Source organism: Podarcis cretensis, assembly GCF_951804945.1.
Source record: "Podarcis cretensis genome assembly, chromosome: 6".
In the NCBI taxonomy this organism is placed as follows: Eukaryota; Metazoa; Chordata; class Lepidosauria; order Squamata; family Lacertidae; genus Podarcis; species Podarcis cretensis.
Genome location: NC_137175.1, coordinates 14,649,238 through 14,659,563, shown reverse-complemented (window position 1 = coordinate 14,659,563; position 10,326 = coordinate 14,649,238). Strand labels below are relative to the sequence as shown.

At 42.5% G+C, this 10,326-nt stretch overlaps 2 long non-coding RNA genes across 2 annotated transcripts in view; one reads left to right on the top strand and one right to left on the bottom strand.

Moving 5' to 3' along the window:
• LOC307218077 overlaps positions 1-10,326 on the top strand; it is a 136,905-nt gene that overhangs the window by 64,349 nt on the left and 62,230 nt on the right. The window lies entirely within an intron of this gene.
• LOC307218055 lies at positions 15-10,224 on the bottom strand. Its single transcript, XR_013839714.1, has 3 exons — positions 6,884-10,224; positions 2,954-6,508; positions 15-2,626 (listed from the first exon to the last, which is right to left on the bottom strand). It is a non-coding gene; the product is annotated as an uncharacterized lncRNA (long non-coding RNA).

Below are 10,326 nucleotides of genomic sequence, written 5' to 3'. Positions count from 1 at the left end.
ATGCTCCTAGAGGCATCTATGGTGGCTTGTTCCCAAGCTCAAGCTTGGCATTTTACCATCTTAAGTGTTTTCAGCTGAGAAGGAAATTTCAAAGGATACATAGGAAATGAAACAGCTTGCACTTCAAAATACTAGACCATATTATTCAGACCAATTCTTAACACAACTGAACTACTATAGTTAACTTGTGTGAGTGGAATTATTCTGTCCGAATAAGCAAGCTAACTTTAAGGTTTAGAGTGTAAGTGAAACTTCTCTCTAGCGTTCAAAGTTCTAAGGTTATATTGCATTGTGTAAACATCACTGCACAGTGCTAGCAAGTACTAATTTGCATGTTAAAGGTCTTGTTTGCAACAAATCCAGCTTGAAGCATGGCATTTATTCCAAATGAAATGTGCATATATGTTAACACTGAAACTTGCAGCACGCTCCATACCTCAACTAGCTTGCAGCGCCTGTCTTCTCTTTGTTTTAATTTCAAGAATCAGATGACTCTGCTTTGTAATCTGGTGTGAAGAGTTCTGAGCTGGCAGAAGGCATCTAGGGTTAGTCAAATATAGCTTGGAGCAGATTGATATCACAGGTTGATTCAGGGTATCTTACTGGCACTGTACCCTTGATTATTCAAGGTTCTGGCAAAGGTAATGCTGCCAGCCAATTCAGTAGCACAAACTAGACTGAATGGAAGTGTGTCAAGGATGTAATGGTAACTTTTCTACATAGCATTTTCAAGGCAGCTTAGGTAGTGTAGTCCAGTGAAGTGAGAACCTTATGGCTCCATTTCAAAGAGCTGTATTGGACTTCAGCAGGGGCCTCAGAGTTCCCTCTTCTGATAGCATCTTACAGTGCATTCATTAGAAACTACCCTTGAAATTCTGATACCTCGTTCAGTACAGTGCAATGAGCTTCTGTTGGGAAGGGGAGAATGAGAATCTCTGGTACAGGCATGCAGGTCCTTCTTAGTACTTAATAGTCCCCAGTTAGTGTGCTTATTTTTTTTTTAATTACAGGTTATGAAATTACAGTTCATTAGCAGCTTGCCTCCGTAGATACTTTAGGACAAACCATTCCATCCCAGCGTGGTAGCGCATAAATCTAGGATAGGTGTGCCAGTGCCGAGTTGTAAAAATGCTGGTCTAGACTGGTGGCTGTTAAAGCTTTATATTTTTGTTCATATGGCCTTTTTCCAATTGGAGGGGGGGGTTCCTTTGCTGTGCTAAAGTACTTTTCTGTGCTTGACTGCTTAGTCAAAGTAAGTTTTGTGCAAAGAAAGAAAAGCAGTAGGCTGTTGCCCCCCGCCCCCCCCGATATTACAGTCATAGCAGCCTAATTTATCTCTGCACAGTGATAACATCTTGTCACTGTCCTCCAGTGTGGCTTTCACAGTTCACTGGTGTCATTGTGATGCCAAATAGCTCCCTTCTTTCAATTATGCATAACTAGTTTTTTTGTTTCACCTACTGTGCAAAGAAGAATATCTTTACATACATCCAGTAGCATCTTTTTAAAGTTGTTACTATATCCTTGTCTTCTGTTACCACATGGTTATGCAATGTGACACTTCAACTCACAAGCTGTTGGTCTTGGCAGTGTTTCAAAGCATCTCCCTATCCAAGTTATCAGGTACGTTGCCAGTGTGTTAACCTGCCTTAGGGTTCACTGGACTTGTTTAATCAAATATTTGCATTAAAATCATTTAAATATTAATCCTAATAGATTTCCGAGCAAAAGGGCTTGTCTGCAATGCATCACTGCTGTCTTCTTATCTCAAATTGTGCAAATTGATAGATATTTGAGCTTCAGCGTCTGCTCCGTAAACATCTGGGGGTCTTTTTAGCCTCTCAGCTATTGTGCTTAAATCTGTCTCTGGTTTAAAACAGTTCAAATTATACCACTTCATTTAGCTGTTGGAATGAAATATGTGGCAACAAAAATCTTGCATTAATTCTGTGTCATAGTAGTTACCCTCTGCAGGATGTGTGGGTTATCTTTGTGTTGTCCTTGCGTGCCTTATGGTCTCTCATTCATTGCATGCCACAGCATACCTGTATTGTGAAAGAACTTGCAAGAGCTTAAACAAAAAAAGGCATCTGGTACTGGAAGGGTGACATTCTTGGACTTAACACCCATCCCACAGGACAATCCATTACCCCAGCAGGATTTGACACCTGGCCAAAGTGAAAAATAAGATGTAAATTAGATGTGGGACATTGGGAATGAGGGCATGCAGATCAATGTGAAACCAAAAGTTACACAGCTGGTTTTATTCTACTAAACACCGAGCTGAAGACAACTATTTGGAAAGAGGTCAGGAATTTGTGTTCTGTCCAAGACTAATGTGGTGAGCTTCAAAAATACTCCTGCAGAGTGAAGACCATTTTAACAGAGCAATCCTATGTATGTATGCCTTCTCAAGAGCAAGCCCCATTGAGTTCAATTGGACTTATAAAAGTGTTGCAGGACTGCAGCCTTAAGTGTGCATGCAAAGCCTCTGAGGTTTCTGCAAGTGAACAGAGTAATGGTCCCTAGCAGTAGGCAGAATATTTCCACCTTCGTGCAAAATGACCGTTTAGATTAGAAATTGCAGCAAAAGTGGAACTTGTAAATGCATCTTGGGAGCTTATTGCTTAATAGAATACAGAGGTGCCCCGCAAGACGAATGCCTCGCAAGACGGAAAACCCGCTAGACGAAAGGGTTTTCCGTTTTGGAGGTGCTTCGCAAAATGAATTTCCTATGGGCTTGCTTCGCAAGACGAACATGTCTTGCGAGTTCCTGCGGGTTTTTTTTCCTCCCCCCCCCTTTTCTAAGCCGCTAAGCCGCTTAACAGCTGATCCGCTAAGCCCCTAAGCCGCTAATAGCGCTAAGCCGCTAATGGGCTTGCTTCGCAAGACAAAAAAACCGCAAGACGAAGAGACTCGCGGAACGGATTCTTTTCGTCTTGCGAGGCACCACTGTATCTAAAACATTCCAGGCACTGTACTTGAAAAAGCTATGTTGCCTAACATGGGTTGAAAAACGAGAACGGAGGGGAGAAGGGAAATAGTAAGCTTGTTGCAAATTATAGTCCAAATGCTAATATCATCATCATTATTTTGCTGGAATTTTTTGTTTGTTTGGTGGGGGATTTTTTAAGCACAACCCCGGGGACTTATGGAAGGATGCCTCTTAAGTCATGTAAGTCATCTGTCTGTTGTGATTCACATTAGTGACTGGTCTTTAAGGTGTTTATGCATTCCGTCCCAACTGCTTGGTTAATTCAATTTTTTTTAAAAAAACACCCACATAGATTCTTGTTTTGCTGTTGTTGTTTTTAATCCTTATCTGCAGGGTTGATCCAACTTTGTGCAGAGCTAACAGCCACATAAGGGACGCGGGTGGCGCTGTGGTCTAAACCACAGAGCCTAGGGCTTGCCAATCAGAAGGTCGGTGGTTCGAATCCCTGTGACGGGGTGAGCTCCCATTGCTCGGTCCCAGCTCCTGCCCATCTAGCAGTTTGAAAGCACGTCAAAGTGCAAGTAGATAAATAGGTACCGCTCCAGCGGGGAAATTAACGGCGTTTCCGTGCACTGCTCTGGTTCACCAGAAGCAGCTTAGTCATGCTGGCCGCATGACCCGGAAGCTGTCTGCGGACAAACGCCGGCTCCCTGGACCTATAGAGCGAGATGAGCTCCACAACCCCAGAGTCGTCCGCAATTGGACCTCATGGTCAGAGGTACCTTTACCTTTACCAGCCACACGAATGATCAAGGAGCTATTCTATTAGTCCTTTGACAAATCCAAAGCTATGTACTTAAAGATACCATTTTCTCCCTTGCAGCTGTAGTGGCAACACAAGATACATAAAGAGCTGCCTTAGAGTGAGTCAAACTTTTAGCCTATCTTAGCCCAGTGTTAGCTATTCTAATGCTCAAAGCCTTGAGTAGAACTCTTTCTTAGCCCATGAGTCAGGGGTTAAACCTGAGGCTGTCTGAAGTACTCCACTATTAATGTATGGTCTTTTTTCCTATAAAATGTTGGCCTCAGGGAGAGCATAAGGTTTGAACCTGTAAACACAAACCAACTACTAGATGTAAGCCACCGTCAAAGAACAGGGTATAAGTATAAAATAAGAATATGTCATTGTCTAACACGGCTGCTATGTCATTTCTTTAATTCCCAGTAGAAGCTTAATTCCTTTATATAGGTAGAGAGACCAAATGTTTTGCATTCAAAAGCCAGTTCCCATCAGGCTTCTTGACCTCTTTAATATGATGATGTTTGAAAAGTGCATGTCTCAGATGCTTTGGAAGCTGTCTTCCAAAGGCTTTTCATGATGATGATTCATTTTATTATGTTAAATGTGATATTGACCAGGTCCAAAGGCAGAGGAGGGGAGCTTGTTCATTACCCATCCTCAAGGCATGGATGGGCTTTAAGGGCCAGTGCAAACATGCCCTACCACAGCTTGGAATAAAGCTTCATAGATATTGCAATGGTGAAAACTGGCATTGTCAATAGGTAAGGGTTTTTTTTTTTGGATGGTGTTCCTCCTGTGTATTAAGGAGAGGTGTCTTATTTTTAGCATCTTAGATCAGCAAGTCTTCCTCTAGATGAACTTGGGGGGAATTGCTGATTTACAGCAGGCATGCTGCCATTTGAACTGCACAACCTGCCACTCCCTTGTCTGTAGTTTCACTTTATAAATAGCAGCAAGCCAGGCTAAACAAAATTTAGGAAATAATCCCAGCAAATAATGTCAACTGGCTGGCTTTTGTGCGGTCACTTAAAAAAAAAATCTCCCTTGTATTGATGTTATTGTGTAATGTCAAGCTCTCCTTGCTTGTGCTTAGAAACTTCCAAAATTTGATCATAATTCATTTTCTTGCTTGGGAGTAGCAAGAACAGAGCACTAAATAAATGCCTGCAATTGATTTTTCTCATCTGAAATCACCAATAGGGCATTCTCATTCTCTTCTTCCTGGATCCATATATAACTATATTCAATTTTTCATGCTATAGAATCATGCATCCGGAACCAAGCTATTTAAAAGCTTGGCATAAAATACCCTGAAGATAACATAATGATATTGATATTCACATCTCATTCCCACCTGCGTGTTTTCTGACTGCATAGCAAAAGCACTGTTGCCTATAGAAATGTAGCTGGGGGGATGAGGAAAACAAAATCTGCTCTAGTTTGTTGTACAGGATTTGAAGCCTGCACAAAGATTGCAAAACATGCTAGCCATATATGCACGCAAAAGGCTCCAGATAACAAAGTGGTCAGGTAAGAAGGAGGTGATGCCTTTTTACTGAGGTAGATGGACAAATAGTCAGCTGGTAAAAAGCAGCATCTTATGTTCCTGCTATTCTGCTGGACTATTTCTCCATCTAGCCCAGAAATGAGGAACTAATGGCCCTACTGGTAGTTGCAATCCAAAATCATCTGTAGGGCCACATCCCTAATCTTGCCGATTGTTACTTACTGTGATGGCAGCTCTCCAAAATCTCTGGCAGAGGTCCTTCCCAAGGCCTGAGATATTTCCAAAGATCCTTTAGCTAGAAGTTCCAGGGTCTCAAAGTATTCATGTGCTGTATGATAGAATGGTAGAATCCTAGAGTTGGAAGGGATTCCATGGTTCATCTGGTCCAACACCCTTCAAAGCAGGAATATGCACCATGCAGGAATCAAACCTGTGGCCTTGGCCTTATTAGCACCACACTCTAACCAACTGAGCTAACCAGCATCAATGAGCTATGGACCTTCCTTAGTTCGCTTAATGACCACATGCTAAGAAGCCATGGTTGGTTGTAGTTGCCCAAGAGATGCACACAGCTGCAAAAGCCCACATGTAAGTTTGGACCTGACATGCAATGCTTTTCTCAGCTTTGAGAAGGCAATATGCTATAACCACCATATTTTCTGTCATCTTGGAGGTTCCGTGTGTCTCCCAGGACAAACTTTACTGTTTCAAATTCGGATGAAAACTGGCTGTAGCAGGTATAACATTTTAAGGTACTGTAGAATCAATTGGCTCACTTTTTTGTTGTTGTTATAGTAAGGGACAGGACTAAAAGAGTCTTAATACATTGTTACATGTGTTCCAACACAACTTCATTAATAAAAGGGTGCTTCGAAATGGAAAGGTTTGCAAGTGTCAGGAATGCTGGTGGCAGTTCAGAGGGGTTCGGTAAGATTTCATATGATTAGCACTATACAAATAGATTGTTGGACTGTAGGGGAGGTTTGTCCAATAGTAGTATCACTTTTCTGGTACTGTTCTTGCTGTTCTGGTTCAGCACCCTATTGCTCAATAATCAACACATGAAGCTGCTGTCTGGGCACAGCCTTAGAAATTTGACCTTCTGCCTTGTTAATGGAAGTAGGGAGAAGGCCATCTCTCTACTCGAGAAGCACTTGTCTTGACAGGAAAGTATTTATAAAATAAAATGGTTGTAATCATGTAGGTAAGAGCTGTTCACAGTGGAACGGACTCGGGAGGTTGTGGACTCCTTCATTAGAGGTTTCTAAGCAGATTTTAAGGGACGCAGGTGGCGCTGTGGGTTAAAGCCTCAGTGCCTAGGACTTGCCGATCGAAAGGTCGGCGGTTCGAATCCCTGCGGCGGGGTGCGCTCCCGCTGCTCGGTCCCAGCGCCTGCCAACCTAGCAGTTCGAAAGCATCTCCGGGTGCAAGTAGATAAATAGGGACCGCTTACCAGCGGGAAGGTAAACGGCGTTTCCGTGTGCGGCTCTGGCTCGCCAGAGCAGTGATGTCACGCTGGCCACGTGACCCGGAAGTGTCTCCGGACAGCGCTGGCCCCTGGCCTCTTAAGTGAGATGGGCACACAACCCCAGAGTCTGTCAAGACTGGCCCGTACGGGCAGGGGTACCTTTACCTTTACCTTTAAGCAGATTTTAACTGAGATTCCTGCATTGCAGGGGTGATCCTCAGGGTCACTTCCAACTCTAGAATTCTATGATTCTATTATTTAATGTTTAACAGGAGCAGCTGCACTCAAAACCGTGCCTTTCTACAAAATTCATTTCCACTTTGAATAAACTTGCATGCCTTAGGACCAAACTAGGCATGGGTGTAAATGCATTTTTGCAGCTAATGTGCAGTTTCTTAAAATGCAAATGGCACCAGCTGAGGGCTGTAGCAGGTATGGAAGGGGAATTTTACCCTTTCCTCCCCTGTTGAGGTCCTGAAGAAAATCTCTGCTCTGAAATTAATATTTGCATTTGGAATAAATCCCCTCTATTTGTTCCAATAGAGGATTCTACCCTACCCCAATGCTACTTGCATTTTTAAAAAACTTGAATATTAAAAGCAAATATGTATTTAAATTCCAGTGACGTTTGATGCTTTAAACCAGCCTTTATCAACCTTAGGTCCCTAAATGTTGTTTGACTACAACTCCCATCATTCCTAGCCAGTAGTCAGGGATGATGGGAGTTGTAGTTCAAGCACATCTGGGGGTCCAAGGTGGATGATATTCTTTTTTAGACCATTAAGCCTGAGATTATATTTATCCCAACATTTGGGGAGGCAGTTGCTAGGAAAGCATAGTTGGTGATATACTGGTACAAAAAAACCCCTGCTTTATTTTGACTGGCTTACCTTCAGGAAAAACTATGTAGTGGGGGGCAGTGTATAAAATGGGGGACAAATCTGGAGGCAGCAACACATCAGTGATCTCTCAGGCTTGCAGAAAGAATCAAGCAAAACATCAGTTGTGTCCAGTGTGGTGCTGTAATATGAAGGCACAATGGCATTTTGGGTTGTCTTAATGCGTGGCTGAAATAATCAGGAAGTATCATTCAACTTGGTGTGGCCTCTAATCTCACCTGAAACCTTGATGCTCAGTTCTGGCTATTGTAGATCAGGAAGAAAGTTGTGCAGCTGGAAAGGAATTCGGAGAAGAGCTATGAGCTTCTTCTAGAAGATAAAACAGGCGAAGGGAACTGGGTATATTTGGAGAAGAGACATTTAAGGAAGTGGGTTAAGGGGATATGTGAGAATTCTCAGAACTGAAAAGATACCAGGAAGAAGAGAAGCAGTTGTTGATCAGTCCGTAGAGGGTAGAGAAAGGAGCAATTGTGTCTGAACTTCATTGAAATGCTAAGTATGAGACAGTGCCGTCCTAATATGTACTGCAGCGCATGATACATACATCCCTTATGTCTTGGGGGTGACTTTTGCTTCACGTTTGCTCAGCTGGGGAGCTGGTAGCAGGACAGAGCAGGAGAAGCAGGCAGGAGTGCGCCATAGTAATTTATAATAATAATAATTTATTATTTATACCCCGCCCATCTGACTGAGTTTCCCGAGCCACTCTGGGTAGCTCCCAAACAATACAGCATTAAATATTAAAAACTTCCCTAAACAGGGCTGCCTTCAGATGTCTTTTAAAAATAGGATAGCTGCTTATTTCCTTGACATCTGATGGGAGGGCGTTCCACAGGGCAGGCACCACTACCGAGAAGGCCCTCTGTCTGGTTCCCTGTAACCTCACTTCTCACAATGAGGGAACCGCCAGAAGGCCCTCGGCACTGGATCTCAGTGTCCGGGCTGAACGATGGGGGTGGAGACGCTCCTTCAGGTATACAGGACTGAGGCCATTTAGGGCTTTAAAGGTCAGCACCAACACTTTGAATTGTGTTCGGAAACGTACTGGGAGCCAATGCTGATCTCTCAGGACCGTAGCCTTCAGGCTCTTCTTGTCTGTAAACCAGCTAGCCTCCCAAGATTTGGCAAGTGAAACCTCTCTCTCTCCCCCCCCCCCATGTCTAATGTGGTGTCTGGTTGTGGTGGGTGTCTGTTGGCAATGGCAGTGCATAGTTAGGAGCTAGATCCAAAGACTCCGTGAGCTGGACCATAAGATCAGTGGAGCAAGTGAATTGATTGCGGGGCGAACTGTTAAAAGTGTCCCTAAGAAGAACACTGCATGTATTGTCAGGTTCAGCAAGGGAGGGCAAACCTTTTGAGGATCACATGCCAGTTCTGAGGACCACATGCTAGTGGTCAGCAGGGCCAGAGGCAAAAGTGGACAGAGCAGCGGATGTAAGTTCTACCTTAGTACAATAGATTAATTTCTACAGACACACACTCCCCTCTATGCTCAATCCAGACAAGCAAATTGTATATAAACGCATTGAAAGACACATTCCATCCTGGTAGAGACACTCAAGGAGAGAGCAAAGCAAGGCTGAGCTTTGCGATCCCTGAAATAGCCTTGCAGCATAGTCACCCTCCAACTCCTATTTTAAGTTTACCTTTTGCTTTCGGGTAAGCACAAATTAATCAGATTGTAATGTTCTTACTTTACTCTTAGAAAACAGCAACATCCTTTCAGTTGCAGACATCATTCCTAGCACTCCTAAACTTTGGAAGGGTTATAAGTCACTGGGTTCGTCTCCTGCGTAAACCCCACTTGGATTAATATAAACCTAATTCAAGGGTGTTAAGGCAGCCTCGTCTAGAGGTAAATGGATGCAAAGATGAGCCTGAACATGAACAGAGCTCCACACAGGGGCTGCTGGAATCCTGGGGTGCAGAATTCCAGATTTTCTTTTGGTGAGACTTGCACCAAACATATTGGACATTGCAATGGATTGTGCCTGTTATTTTTTTGCATGAAATGTAGCCTGAAACAGAACTGGTAAAACAATAATCTTTATTAGCGAAGCATATGAAAGTCCGAAGACTTGATTTCTTTTTTCTTTTTCTTTTTTTAAATGCTCTTGGGCTGGTCCTAAGATTATGTGAAAAGTGTGTCTGTATTGTTGGTTTGTAAAGGCTGATATTGTGGGGTTTCATAACTTAAATCTCATGGTATTTGTAGGGGTTTTGTTTGTTCCTTTTTGTACTTATACTTTTGTTAAGGAGTCATTGTTTTAACATAGTAAACAGCCTTGTTTCAGCTTAAACAATTTTTTGTGTGTTGTTGTTTTTTAATTGTTCAAATACATAAATATATCTAGCTGTTTGAAATCAAAATGGTTCTAATACATAATAAAGGACATCATTTTGGGGGAGGCAGGGGTCAGTTCACATAATTTGACCGCTTCACCTGTTGAACCATACCTGTTTGCCCATTTGTGCTATTTCCAGTGAACAAATGTACTCTTGCAGCACATCAACATGCTAAATCACAAGCTGGATGTATTGTGCAAAATAAAGATGTAATTGATTTAATAAATTGTCTGTTTGTAACACATGCCACTTTGATTTCAGTGTTTTCCGTTGTTGAGACATTAAGAAATAGTTTCCATTTTCACAATTACTAACATGAATATTTGCAATTCCAATGTATGTAAATAAACCAAATTAGAAAGCTTCATA